Source organism: Megascapheus bottae, chromosome 3 (genome assembly GCF_031878675.1).
Source record: "Megascapheus bottae isolate mThoBot1 chromosome 3, mThoBot2.hap1, whole genome shotgun sequence".
In the NCBI taxonomy this organism is placed as follows: domain Eukaryota; kingdom Metazoa; phylum Chordata; class Mammalia; order Rodentia; family Geomyidae; genus Megascapheus; species Megascapheus bottae.
The window spans coordinates 20,791,707-20,807,470 of NC_143511.1; the positions used below are offsets into that span (position 1 = coordinate 20,791,707).

Sequence of the window (15,764 nt, forward strand, 5' to 3'; positions counted from 1 at the left end):
TCATTCTTTCTGACAGCAGCATAGAATTCCACTGTGTATAAATACCACATCTTGTTGATCCTCTCATCAACAGAGGGACATCTAGGTTGGTTCCATATCTTTGCTATGGTAAATAGTGCTGCAATGAACATTGTTGTGCTAGTGGATTTAGTATGTCCTTGTTTCTGGATGATTGGGTAAATGCCAAGTCGTGGAATTGCTGGATCATAGGGGAGCTCTATGTTTAGTCTTTTGAGGAACTGCCACAATGCTTTCCATAGTGATTGAATGAGTTTGCACTCCCACCAACAGTGTAGTTGTGATCCCTTCTGGCCGCATCCCCTCCAGCATCTGTTGTTATTAGATTTCTTGATCATAGCCATTCTAACTGGAGTGGGGTAGAATCTTAAAGTTGTTTTGATTTGCATTTCTTTTATGGTCAGAGATGTCAAGCATTGCTTCATGTGTCTATAGGCCATACTTATTTCTTCTTCAGAGAAGACCCTCTTTAAGTCTTTGGCCCATCTTTTAATGGGATGATTATTTCTCTGGAGATTAGGTTTAGAGTGATTCAATTATTTTAGCTGTTGAAAGGAACCATATGATAGAATGGAAGAAAGACGGCCGCTTCAACAAGCGGTGCTGGCAGAACTGGTTAAGCACCTGCAGAAAACTAAAGTTGGATCCGTCACCCTGCACAGGATTAACTCCAAATGGATCAAAGACCTCGAGGTAAAAGCAGGTACACTGAAAATTTTACAAGATGGAATACAAGATACACTAGGTCTTCTTGGCACAGGTCAAAACATTTTTAATAAGGACCCAGAAACATAACAAATCAGAGAAAGTCTGGATAAGTGGGCCTGCATTAAATTGCAGAGCTTCTGTATGGCAAAAGGCATAGCTAGCAAACTAACTAGAAAGGCTACAAAGTGGGAGAAGATCTTCACTAACCATACAACAAACAAAGGCCTCCTATCTAAAATAAGTCATGCCTCTTTATAGTGTCTTTGCAACAACACATTCGCTTTCGTAAGCCCAGTGGTTTGACCATCCACTGGGTTGCTCTGAAGCATCAATAGAGAAGGTAGAAGATCTTTTGGGGACAATTGGGAATGGGACTTGGGGAGGTTATATCCCCTCAGAATTATTCCTGTTACCCTCAGTAGGATTATCACTAAAGAGCCTTGGAATGAGATGATTATAATGTTAATAGAGACATGTGCTTGGACAGATGACTCAGGATTTCAAACCCCCAATGTCCAGTCATTGAATTAGTCTCTCAGGGTCATAACACAACCCTGAGGACAGGATAAGGTTAAAATTTCCCATTAGTATGTATGAAAGGGGCCTTGAAATAAATTGAATTATATGTCAAAAAGAATTATTTTTCCACATTACACTCTTTGATCTAAAATTGATGTTCTCTCTGTAATATTCATTGTCTTCCTTTGCAGAGTTCTATGACAGAAAGTCTCAACATAAAGATTTTTGGAAGAACTCAAAATATGTATATCATCATTAGGACCTGGAAATGATTTTTTAAGCATTATTTAATGGAATTTCCTACCAATAAGATTAAGCCAAGCCATGAGAAGGGGTAGCAATGACTGTTAAGGAATGCACCTTCTGTCTGGTGAGTATAAAATAACCCTTCTATTAAATACAACAAAATATTAAAAAAAGAATAAGCCAAGAAATGTATCTGTGAAATCAGTATTAAACCATCGACACACTTCACTCCGCAGAGAGGTGGTTCTGTTAAATGCATGCACTGGATTTCAGTGGAGGGGAGTTTGGGCTTCAGACACAATCAAAGGTATAACTTTTCATCTTTTTGATGGTCTAAGTACATTCAGGACACTTGGGAGCTAATTAACCTAAAATCTGTGTATACTGTTCATCAGCAGGTGGGGCTTCTGTTCACCTTCACTGTGGAAACAAGTGTGGTGATATCTCAATTATCAAATCACCTAAGAAGGAATTGCTTTGAACATACACCATCCCCCAAGTTAATGACTTTAACACTTCTCTGAAAAATGGGACACTAAATAGAAAAGACACTGTTTATTCAAAGAAACAGCTTTGCTATTAATTTTAACAGGAAAACATTATCAAATTTTCCATCCTATTTCAATAGGAGCAAACAAATCAACAATGTTAGATAATAGGAAAGTAAATAACTATGGCTTGCATTTGGAGTACAATGTAATAATTAACCAAAGAAATGGGACTTCCAAGCAATCTGTGGTAGGTAAGAGGTATAATCACCCTTCGAAATGATAAATATGTCTCTGCGTATTTAAGATGTTATTAACATTGATTTTTACATCATGTTTCAAATATCATGTTTAACAAACAAGTATTCAAGAAGGGAATCTCTATATACAATCACTGGCATATAAATTTTAGAACATAATTAAAATTAAGCTGAAGCGGCCTGGAGTTTAGCCTAGTGGTAGAATGCTTGCCTAGCATACACGAGGACCCGGGTTTGATTCCTCGGTGCCATTTACATGGAAAAAAAGCCAGCAATGATGCTGTGGCTCAAGTGGTAGGGCTCTAGACTTGAGAAAGCCCAAGGACAGTGCCCAGACCCTACGTTCATGGCCCAGGACTGATAAAAAGGAAAAGAAAAAGAAAAAAAAAATAAGATGAGGGTTTTGTATGTCATAGATACATATTAATCTAAATTATAAAACCTTATGTCTATGAAGTATATAACCCATCATAGATTTTCATGTCTATGTAGTTATGTTTATATCTCCAATACCATATCCATAACATTGGGTACCCAAATATTGAGTCATTGCTTTTGTACCGTTTGGATCTAATATTCGTATATTAAGGATATCGTGCACCTTTTGTTACTTTGGTCTTGACTTATGTCATTCAACATGATTTGCTCTAGTTTCATCCACTTGTCAGCAAATGCAATTATTTTATCTTCTCTGTAGGCAATGTAAAATTCCATTGTGTGTGTGTGTGTGTGTGTGTGTGTGTGTGTATACATTTTTTTGTATCCATTCATCTGCAGTAGGGCATCTGGGTTGTTTCAATTGCTTGGATATTGTGAATAGTACAGAGATGAACATAGCTGAGCAGGTGTCCTTATCATATCCTGGGTTATGATGCTCAGGGTAGATGCCCAGGAGTGGTATGGCAGGATTGTAGGGAAGGTCTATTTTCAGTTTTTAAAGAAACTTGCAAACTGCCTTCCAGAGTGGTTGAACTAGTTTATATTCGCACCAACAGGGCAGTAGGGTTCCTTTTTCTTCACAATCATGCCAGCATTTGTCATGGTCTGAGTTCAGAATTGTGGCCATTCTAATTTGGGTAAGGTGGTACCTTAGGATTGTTTTTATTTGCATTTCCTTTATGATCAAGGATGATGAGCATTTTCTCTTATGTTTTTCTGCCATTTTAACCACTTCTTTTAGGTAAGTCTCTCTTTAGTTCCCTGTCCTATTTCATGATTGGTTTGTTGTGTTTGGGGGGGATTATTTTCTTGAGTTCCCTGTATATACTGGATATTAAGCATTTGTCTGATGTATTATGGGTAAATATCTTTTCCCAGTTGGTTGGCTGTCTTTCTACTTTATTAGCTATGTTTTTATCTGTGCAGAAACTTTTTGTTTTTAGGTACTTCCATTTGTCAAGTCTCTCTCCAATCTGTTGTAACCCTGGGATTCTGTTCAGGAATTTTTTTGCCTATGCTCAGGAGTTCCAGTCTCTCCTAAGGGTTTCGTGTCTGATACTGAGGTCTTTGATACATTTTGAATTAATGCTTGTTCATGGCAATAGGCTTCAATCAATTTTTAGTTTTCTGCCTGTGGTTTCCCAGTTTTCCCAGCACCAATAATTGAATAGGCTGTGTTTGTTCCACTGTATATTTCTAGCTCCTTTGTCAAATATAATTGGCTTTATTTCTGGATCTTCTATTTCTGTTCCATTGATCTTCTGGTCTATTTTTGTGCTAATACCATGCTGTTTTTATTATTATGGTTCTGTAGTAGAGTTTGAAGTCTGGTATTGTAATACCAACTGAATTGCTCTTTTTACCTAGAATTCTTTTGGCTATTCTAGGTCTTTTGTTGTTCCATATGAACTTTTGGATTATACCTTCTATTTCAGTAAAGAATGTCTTTGGGATTTTCATGGGGATTGCATTGAATCTGTAAACCAATTTTGGCAGTATGGCCATTTTCACTGTATTGGTTCTCCCTTTTCATGTGCATTGGATGTCTTTCCATTTCCTGGTATCCTCTTTAATTTCTTTTGTTAATCTTTTATAGTTTAAATTAAATAATTCCTTTACATCTTTGGTTAAGTTAATTCCTAAATATTTTATTATTTTTAGGGGCTATTGCAAATGGGATCATTTTCTTGATTTCTCCTTCTATTTGTGTATTGTTGGCATACAGAAAGGCTACTAACTTTTCTGCACATTTTTAAAATCTGGCAGCTGATAGTTATCCAAAACTCATTCTAATCTCAAAAATAACATTAAATGACAAGAAATGCTCTCTAAAGTATCACTACTTGCTTTCTAAAATATCACTTACAATTACTCAGTGTTTTATTTGAAAAAATAAGGATGATAGAAACTTGCTAGGTGTTTTTTTTTTTTTTTTTTGCCAGTCCTGGGCTTGAACTCAGGGCCTGAGCACTGTCCTTGGACTTTCTCAAGGCTAGAGCTCTACCACTTGAGCCTCAGCACCACTTCTGGCTTTTTTCTATGTATGTGGTACCGAGGAATCGAACCCGGGTCTTCATGCATGCTAGGCAAGCACTTTAACCACTAGGCCAAACTCCCGGCCCCTTGCTAGGTGTTTTTAAGAAACCATTTTTTTTTTAACTGGGTATTGCCATCTCATGTTTATAGACTTAGCTACTCGATACACTGAGATCTAGAAGATCAGCCTGGGAAGAAAAGTCTAAGAGATTCTGTCTCCAAAATTACCAAGAAAATCCTGGGTTGGAAGCATGGCTCAAGTGGTAGGCTACAAACCAAGCTATGCAATCTGAAAGAAAATTATTTTTCATTCTTTTGGGAAAGCCTTGAAAACCATACTGTGTCTGTTTCTGTGAAAAATTACTTGTCACAGCCAAGATTTCTAGAGCTATAACAAGTTCATCCGATATCTATTTGAGGGTAAATACACCAAGGAGGAAGATGAGTTCAAAGCTCAGGCAAAGATAAGCCACTAAATTAAGACAGCGGTGAAGACGTTCAAATACACACCAGAAAGGTTCTTGAAAACAACTAGAAGAGGAATAATATTAGGCTTAAATCTGACAGAGAGATCAGCTCATAGGTCCAACATGGAAGATGCTTATTATTCTATATTCTATATACCTAGATGGGATAGGCATGCAGAGGAAGTCAATGCTGGGATCAGAGATACATGCACTATTATTCTAGAAATAGTTCTGATGTCTGTGGTTAGCTATGTAGGAACCTTATTCTTTTGTGTGTTTGTAGCAAGACTTGGCTTGAATTTAGGGCCTCATGTTCTTGACTTTTTATTTGCTCAAGACTAGTGCTTCAAGAAGCTTTTGACTTACTATTTGCTCAAGACTAGTACTTTTTCTTGAGCCAAGCTTCCAGTTCTGGTTTTATTTATTGATTTTTTTGAGTAAAATTAGAGATAAGAGTCTTACAGATTTGTTTTCCTGGGCTGGCTTTGAACTTTGGTCCTCAGATTTTAGCCTCCTAAGTAGCTAAGATTCCAGGAATAACCCACTGGCTTCTAGTGGTACCCTTATTCTTATACTGGGTCACTTTATTATGTCACTGCTCAGGCCCTTTCTAAAGGAAAAAAAGTACCATCAATAGATCACAGTAAAATTTTATTAAATACTTCAGTAAATTAGAAATAAATAAGAATGATTAGAAATTTTCTATAGGCCTAGAACTTTGGAGATGATGATGATGATGATGATGATGATGATGATGATGAGAATTATAGTGATAATACTTAAGTATTTATCATTTCATGGATTGAGAAGTGGGTGAATAGCATGAGAACTGAGATAGCAAATGCACTGCAGTCTTTAATTATATCTCCTAGTTGAGTCAACCATACAGAGTAAAATCATTACCTATAATTATCATTTTTTTGCCTGTCCTGGGTCTTGAACTCAGGGTTTGGGCTCTATCCCTGAGCCTCTTTGTGCTCAAGTGATAGCATTCTACTACTTGAGCCACAGTACCATGTCTGGCTATTTCTGGGTATGTGGTACTGAATTGAACCCATGAGTTGATGAATGCTTGGTAAGCAGTCTACCACTAAGCCACATTCCCAAACCATTTTTTTTCCTTTGAGGGGGATAAAGAGTGACAAATTAGTAATAGAGATATCAAATTAAACCAAATAGCAGCGAGTTTGCCCAGCACTCTCCTAAAAACTCTAAGAGCAACTTCAGGTCATTTTAAAATTTATGAAACAGCTTAATAACATCTAGTGAACATCATGAGATCATAGGAACTACCGGTTCAAGGTAGCTGACATTTTTTGGGGGGGGTATCTGGCCATTTTAACATTGATATTTGCATTCCTGTCAAAGAAGACGGTGGAGTCAAATTTGCTTCTACAGTTTGGGATCTTTTTTTACAGTGTCTAAGACATGGTAAGTTCTTTGGACATAAATATACATTAAGGGCTTTATGTATTAATATAATTAATATATACAATGGCTAGTTATTTGTTTGCCCTTAGCATGACATGACATAATGCCTAAGCAATTAAGGTTGGCAACACGGGACACCCAGGTTTACCTATTACCACTTAGTAACTATGTTTAACTAGTTAGACTTCATGAAGATAGCACAGGGTTGTTATGGAGGAGAAGGAACAGCTCCTTCAGAATGTATAGGGATTCAGAGAAGTCTTCTTTGGAGGGCCTTGATAAATCTATGTTCCTAAAAGGAGGACAGCTACAATAAAGAAGTAGAATACGGTTAATGAACAAAACCTAGTGATTTTCATCTAGTACTACTCAGCTGATAGAACTTTGAAAGTATGTAATGTCTCTAAAACTGACAGAACTGGAATGACTTCCAACACAGAATAAGGCGAATGGCCATTTTGCTTTTTTTTTTTTATTGTATCCTGCTCTTTTATTATTTTTTTTGTTGGAATTGAGTTTTCAAAAGTCTTAAACTTGGGTATACTTTTAGTAGAAAGCACTCCTGTTCAAAAGGCTTTTAGGAAACAGCTGTTCTTCACAAAAGGAAGTCTCAGGCAACAAAATATTACCATCGATAGCAAAATACATCACTGATACTGCAATACATATTGACTGTGGGGTTTCTCCTGTTATTCCTGTAAGTGACATTCATGGTCTATAATCACTGAGGTTTCCTTGTGTTGTTTTATGTGTAAGACTCTACTGGTTTACCTGTTAGGACATAATCCCACTTTTCTAAATCTTATAATATAAATGAATACCACTTTCATGTTCTGATATTTTGGATGTAGGCATTACCCTGTGCAAGTTTTTTTAAAAGATGGAGTAATTTCTCTCCATGGCTTTGCTTGAACTCTGCAATTTCATCCAGAATTATTGGATAGTTTGAAAATAAACAACAGAAGAACACTTGGGATTGCTTATCAACTTATCCAGACATTGACGGAAAGCATTCATAAACTGGGACTTTTTTTCTGCATGGATTGAAGAAATTCTACTGTGTCAAAAACTTTCAGTTAGATTATTCTCTTTTAAGTTCTGCCATCATTACTGGTTCATCTGTACTTTTTCCTCTCTCCTTCTGTCATTCGGGTGAAATGATTTTGTGGATTTTTTTTCCATGTTAAATATAGCCTTCCCCCCCTTAAATTCATTGCAATTGAGCATGTCATTTATCCTGCTGCCCATTTTTCTTATATTAAAAGGTCTCCTGCTGGAATTTAATTTCAAGTTAAATCTTTACCCCACCCTCAGGCTGTGAGACTGAATTAAATAAATCCCACTAAAAGTAATAAACCACTCTTAGCTGTGGTCTTGTGATATCAGTTGTCAGCCTGTCAGAGCAAATCTGAGTGTTAAATGTACTGTCTCTGCTGCCGAGGAAAGAATCAAGACACCAAAAAGCCCAGGGTATCAGAACTACTGCCGTTTTCCCTGCTTCCTCCACTGCAGTACTTAAGCATGCAAGAAAGTATCTTTGAAGATGATTTTTTTGATGACATCCTTTGAAAATTTATACTGAGAGTAAAACATAAAGGCTCAGCTGTGATTATTACACTTTATTTAGTAACATTGCAAATCTATGTGATCCATGAACAAAAAGGTAGAAATGACTTCTATTTTTTTTAAAAGAAGGGTAAAACAGGAATTTATAGTGGTGGGGTTAGATTTAAAATATTCATCAAAACTGATGTGAATGTACATGCTTTAAAGGAAGGCAATTTGAGAGAAGGAAACGAAAATAAGTCAGTCACCAATTTCTCCTTATGAAAGTTTGCAAAGAAATCAAATCCACCAAACACAGCCAATTCTTCATGCTTCCATAGAAAACACTCAAAAACACGGAGATAACACCGTCCCTCCATATTCTGCTCATGATGTAGAGACATGGGGACTGAGCCCAGAAACTGGGCTGGTTTTATGGGGGTGATGAATAAAAAAATGACAGCTTCAAATCTGTTAGCTTGTCATTCAGTGGACCAATTTCCAAAATAGTTGTTTAGCCTTAAAGCACAGAGTGTTCAAAAGAGAGAGATCTTTGAAACAAGCAAACAAACAAACAAATACCAATTATTCTCTTCCTATTAAATTCTAAAGAGTTAAAGTCCCAGATCAATCCTGTCAGTGATTTGGCAATTTTAAAGAACAGGACAACAGCTCAGCAGATTAACTTCCTCTTCTCTGTGGCTAAGCACAATATTGCCTTCTGTGGAGATAGAGCTGGAGGAATTCCCAAGGGTAGACAGTTGAACACAGACAGCTCTCTGAACAGGATTTCAATAGTGAATTCTGTGTTGTAGAAGATGATAGACATTTTCCAATAATTACTATAGCTGCAAGTCTCATCTTTCTACAAACACAGCACTTTAATCTAGTCAGGCATTGGGCACTTAATGCCTATAAATTCCTTAAATCTTTCCTCCTATTCTTTTATAAACTCTTATTACTCATTGATTCTAGCATGGAAATGATTCTAGGAAAAGCACATTCTAGGAAACAGTATTTCTTCCCCATTTTTAAGTAAATATTGACAGTCCCAAGTATGATATTTGGTTTACTATACCTGAAAACATTGGGCAAGTTCTTTTCTATCCTTATGGAGAGAAAATGATTTCCAGATTCTTATAAGAAAATCCATCATACTGATCTCTATCACAGAATGTGACTTTCAGACAGTGAGAGAATGCATTAATATCTACAATAGAGTTATTTCATCGCAATAATTTTAATCAAAGCCAAAGGATTTTGTATTTTAAGACAGAGCCTTAATTTTAATTCATTAGAATGCATGTTTCTTGGAACACCTTGTGATTATTGGGATATACATGTAATATATTTCTCATTTGCTTATTTAGCAAATTATCATGCAAAGTGGTAGACTTTTATACCAGAAAGACTGGGTTCAATGTCTAAGTACTCCATATACCAGCTGCTTAACCTTGACCTAAGTATTCTTTTCTCTGCCATAGTTGACTCACATGCACAGTCAAGACACATTACAGTCTACCACGAGACTGAAAAAACAGCACCTCTGGATCTTTTCCACCTCAAACCCACAATTTCTGATGGAATCTGCAATAAGCTTTATGCCTAGGATGATCAGACTAATGTTATTCCTAACGGACTGCAATTCCTGCAGCAGCGTTCCTCTAGAAATGAATGTGGGAACTATATGCTTCTGGATATGTAAACAATGATTTAAATAAAACATGAAATCTCAGAAATACAATTTGCATGTGAGATAGTACACTTCAGATTATAAAGCTTAATTTTTTTCTTGGTGGATGTTCACAGGGATAATTTCACAGTGAAATTTGTACATAGATGATACATTGCTCACAATTTATATTCGTTCAACGATGATGTACAAATAGTCTGTTATGTACCAGGATTTCTTAGTAAAAGTACAGGAAAGCTGCTCAGAGGGAAAGGCAGACAAGCAACATAAAAGCAGTGCAGGGAACAGAACATATAAGCACAGTGTTATGCAGACAAGTAGGAACGTGTACACAACCAATAGCAACTGGAATTCACAGGAAAGTTTATTTTTCAATTCTTTTCCTACTTCAATCTACATTTGTAACAATCATTTTCTGGTGTCTTTATATTTGTCAATTTGCTTAATATCTAAATATTCCCCTTGAGAAAAATGCCTTCCCTCCAAAAATCTATTCATGTCTTGAACACCAGTGCATCTGTGTTTAAATATTGTGCCCTTTGGGAGGAGATCAGATCATGAAGACTCTAACCCTATCGATGGGTTAATCCACTGATGGATTTGTAGTGTAAGGGGCTATTTTGAAGTGATAGAAACTTAGAAGAGAGATGTCTAATTGGGGGAGGCAGGTCTTTGGGGGTAAGGCACACTTGAAGACTCTATTTTGCTTCCAACTCCTTTTATTCTGTTTCTACTTCCTGACTGCCATAAACTAGGCTATACCACATAAACACTACCACGTTTTGTGGCACTGTAAGTGTGGAAATCAAAGAACCAAGGCATCATGGAATGAAATTTCTTAAACTGTGAGCCCAAATAAATCTTTTCTCATCTCAATTGATTTTCTCAGGTATTTTGACAGAAAGAGTTGATAAGTGTAGGAACTAAAGGAAGAAATGAGAATTTTTGGTAGGCATGTAGTGTGGGCTAGTTTTACATGAACACCACTGAAATGCACACATCATCATGAGAAGCTTTATGGAGGTACAGTTCTGTATTCCAAGCCATTCAAACCATCTTCTTGGCAGTATCTGTATTTTTGGATGTGCCCCTGTGGTCCAGTATTCTGAGATTTTATTTCCTACCAAACTAATTTTCTCATGTATTTATTTTTATCTGTAATGTGAACTAGTATTATAAAATATCAGTTACCAAATATGTAAGTCTATATTCAGTCAAAAAATTATTATTATTAATTGAGTACTTACTATGTGTCTGTCCTTGTTCTAGAAGCTGAAAGTTACTAGGCATTACTAGGCATACAGATAAAAGATTTAAGTTTTTGGCCACAAGTTCCACCTTTGTATTATCAGGAGCAAATTTTAGTTGTTACCATCAAAACTAAAAAAAAAAAAACAACTGAAAGGCTCCTCTAACTTGAACAGATTGATGAAGGATCACATGATGACTTCTTTGAGCTTCTGAGGCACGACAAGTGAGTTTTTACTTAGTATACAAACATTTCTAAAACATCTCTTCTTCTAAGCCAGTTAATTTGTGTTCATTCAATTCAGGACAATGAGTTGCAACAAGTAGAAGTTGGACTTGGTATAATTTATCTTATTGATTTTATTTATTTCTTAAAGAAAGATAATTATTTTTAAAATGTCTCTGGTCTTTAGGAATTCACACTATCAGTTTAGAAGCTGCTGTACTATAAATGGATAAATTATCTGAGAAGTTTCTTCTTTGATGATAAGAAGTAAGTGTTAATCCTCTCTGTGGTTATGTGACTGTGCAGGGTAGCACTGTTCTCAGAGTCAGTGTCTTAATAGACATTGGTTGATTGTTTGACATATGATAACATTATGAAGATTTCACTCCTGTTAAATGCTAGGGAAATGCCACAGTTCCAATTTCCTTTTCCACGAGCGATGATGGTTTATGAAAGTAAGCTTTTCAAAACAAATTCCTTTTTTCCCTTTCATGTGACACCACATGTTTCATAGAAAAGCATCGGGGTATATATTCCAGTAATTCTAAGTCAAATGATCATAGATTATGAGAGGTTCAGGAAACCTTTAAGGGCATCCTGTCTAGGGATTACAAACTCAGATGCCTTATAGGGTCTGGCAGGTGACATAAATATGGGGATGTGGTCAAGTTTAAGAACATAGGGTGGAACAAAACCTTGCCTGGAGCAAGCAAGAGACTGTAAAACTTGTCAAATTCCAACTCAATTCTGGCCACAGAAAACTGGTTTGAGATCAGTGAATTTAACCCTGAAATTACTAATTTTTCAGGGAGATAAACTGCCATTAACATAACCACCACTCGATGAAAAAGCCACAAAAGAACTTGATCATGGTATACGATCCATTTAGTGCATTGATGAAACCACTAAATTCTCAATAAAGGTGCCAAGAAAGAATAATGGGAAAAGACAGCCTTTTAAACAAATGGCATTAAGCAAACAGGATATCCACACGCAGAAGACAAACTTATTAATCTCTCTCACTCTGCACAAATACAAAATCACAATTAACCAAAAGCCATGATGTAAGATTTAAAATTTAGGAACTATTATGAGATAATAGGGAACATAGGAAAAGCTACCAATAAGCAACAAATTTCTGATCAAGACATCTATTTCTCAAAAAATAAGAACAAGAAATGAGAAGATCACATCAATACAACAATTCTACAAGGCAGAGTGAAGTGACAGCTTACAGAATTAGTCAAAAATCTAACAGTTACACATCTGATGAAATTAATACCAAAAATAGATAAAAGCAGTTCAAAAATTAAGCAACAAAAGAACAAAGAATCTAGTTAATAAATGGAAAAGTAATATTTAAATGATGGTTCTCAAAAGAAGCACACATGTCAATATGTACAGGGAATAGTTCAGGGTAATGTATATCTATAATTCCTGCTACTCAGCAGTGGGACACAGGAAGATCTACAGTTCAAAGCCTATTTGAATTAAGCTAGGGAGGCACTAACTCAAAAGAAATGGGGTTCCTCATTCCTGAGGTAGAGATCATGCCTAGCATGTGTAGGTCCTAAGTTCAATCTTTACTGACACTTTCCTCACATACAAGCCCACCAAAGAAGTATATATATGACTAATATCTTAATCAGGGTTGTGGCTCCAGGACAGTTGAGGCAAAACTGGGTCAGTGAAACTTATATCAATGAAAAAATCCATATGTGATGATTCACACCTAAAATTCCAGCTACATGGGTCATTAAAGGAACACAGTCTGAGATAGAATTGTGGGGAGGTGGGGAGGTGGCAGATAGTGAAGGACCCTAGATAAAAACTACAGCGAAAAGGGCTAGGATCCATGGCTGAAGAAGTGGAGAGCCAAGTAAAGGTCCAGAGATCAAATTGTAGTACCACTCCCTCTAAAAACAAACAAACAAAAAATGAAAGCATAACACTAGGATTCCATCTTGCCATCTCACCCTAGAAAAAATGGCTACCATCAAGAAACCAAAGAGCAGATGCTGGTGAAAGTTTGAGCGGACAGTGGATTGTATTGTAAGGGAGGAGTTTCTACTGTGTTAGTGGTAATGAAAAGGAGTGTCGCCATTGTAAGAACCAGCATACATGTTTCTAATCAAACCAAGCACAGAACTATAACCCTGATCTACCACCACTTCTCAGTATGCATAGAAAAGAATATAAGTCGTGATAAACTCCCCTCCATGGCCATGTTTAATTGTAACATTCTTCACAGTGCCAAATCATAATATCAACAGGGATGCTTAAGAATAGGTAATTGAAGTAGTGCTGTGGCTCAAGTGTTAAAGCACTAGTCTTGAGCTGAAGAGATCATGAACAGTGCCCAAACCCAGAGTTCAAGCCCCATGACTGACCAAAAAACAAACAACCCACAAAGCAAAGGTAAATAAATAAAGAAAATAATGTGTACAATGAAAGATTATGCAGCACTGCAGAAGAATGTGATGATGTCATTTGCAGGAAAATGGATGAAATTGGAGATTCACATTGTAAGTGAGATAAGCCAGACTCAGATGACTAGCCTATGTTTTGTCTTATGTGTAGCATTTATTTTGTTTCATTTTAAAATAATCTTTTCATGATTATTAAGTAGTTGTACAAAGGAGTTATACATCAATATGTCACTTTATGAGTACAATTCATCTTTTTAATTTTTTTGTCATTGTATAAGTGATGTACAGATGGGCTACCGTTATTTAAATGAGGTAATAAGTGCATTTCTTTTTGAACAATGTCATCTCATCCCTCCTTTTCTCCCATTTTTCCCCTCCTGAATCCCCTCTCCTAAAAGTTGCATAGTTCATTTTCAACATAGTAAGTATCACTACTGCATTTGTTCTCCCTTATTTTTCAAAATCATCACCCCTTTCATTGTTTTCCCTTATCCTTCTAACCTTACCCATCCCTTCAGATATGTGTAGAATTTAGAGTTAAAAAGACATGCAATTATAAGGGGAACAATGTGGGAAGAAATAGGAGAACAGAGAGGAAAGGGAGAACCAGAAAGATTAGTGGGGGTGAATATGCTCAAAGCATGTTATAAACATGTATGACCATTGCAAGTGAAACACGTCATTTTGTATAGTTAGTAATAACTACTTAAGAAAAGGAATGACAGAAAGAGACACAAAAGTCATCTGGTTTAACATTATTGACTATATCACTCAATGGATTTGTTAAATTTTTGTGAATTAGTATTTAAATAAATATATAAGGTGAATGACTTAAATATTACCTTCCTTTGTCTTTTGTTGTTGATTGAAGAAAAGGAATAAAATATACTGCAGAAAATTTCTTTGTGTGTCACTCATTGGTTGTTCAGTCAGTTAATCCCAAATCTGCCTTTTATGAGCTGTGTCTCCTCAGGCAATTTGCCAAACTCATTGGACCCCACTTTTCTTAACAGCACCTCTAGTTTATTTGCCATAAAGTTAGATTTACTATTAAAGAAGAAAATTTTGTCCAAGTGCTGAACACAAAGCTTGCCCATGACTGATAATCAGAAAATGTGAGTTTTCTATCTGTTCTAACCTAAGCCCCATTCCTCCTCCTTTTCTCCTGGATCTGGGCCTGTAACTTTGAAAACCAGTTGGCAGTAAATTGGTCTGCATTCTCTTCTTTTGCTCCAGCTGAGATCAACAGGGTTTTGGGGTTTGTTTGTAATACATTGTCAAATGAATCCTTTTATATATTAAAAAAATGAATGTAAACGTTTTCTTTAAGGAGCTTCCTTGGAGATTTTCCCCTCTGGTTAAATAACAATTTCTATTCATTCAGGCACAATATTATTATTACTACTATTATTATTATCATTTTGGTTAATGAATCTTGCTTCTTTGTTTGCTTTCTTTCAAGAAAAATATGGTGTTAAAGAAATCCTCCAAATGTTATGGGGTTGTTTTAATGTTCATGGTAGGAAATCTGGCGCTTTAGAATTAGTCCTGAAGATTGGTCAAGGCAGGGAACAGTTCTGTCATTATTTGCACTTGTTATCAGAATGGTTATAAACTAAAGTCCCAGTGATTCTCCAATCAGTGGCTCTACTTCAAGTAACCATAATGTTTAGTGTGCGTGTGTGTGTGTGTGTGTGTGTGTGTGTGTGTGTGTGTGTGTGTACTGAGGCTTTACCTCAGGTCTTCATGGGCTGCCTCTCAGCTTTTTAGCTCAAAGTTGGCATTCTACCACTAGAGGCACAATTCTATTTATGCTTTTGAATTATTTATGTTCTTTTTTTTTTTTTTTTTTGGTTCTTTGGAGATAATAGTCTTGTGTACTTTCCTTGTTAGGCTGGCTTTGAACCTGGATCCTCATATCTCAGGGTCCATAGTAGTTAGGATTATAGGATTATACTGGCACCTGGTTTGTTTCAGCATTTTTAAAGAAATGAAAGATTACAGTTAAACA

At 36.2% G+C, this 15,764-nt stretch overlaps 1 long non-coding RNA gene across 1 annotated transcript in view; it reads left to right on the top strand.

Annotated features, from left to right (window-relative positions):
* Positions 1-1,440: 1,440 nt before the first annotated feature.
* LOC150065042 (uncharacterized) overlaps positions 1,441-15,764 on the top strand; it is a 66,500-nt gene continuing 52,176 nt past the window's right edge. Inside the window, exon 1 of the long non-coding RNA XR_016534731.1 lies at positions 1,441-1,615. This is a non-coding gene — a long non-coding RNA (uncharacterized LOC150065042). The remainder of the gene's footprint in view (positions 1,616-15,764) is intronic.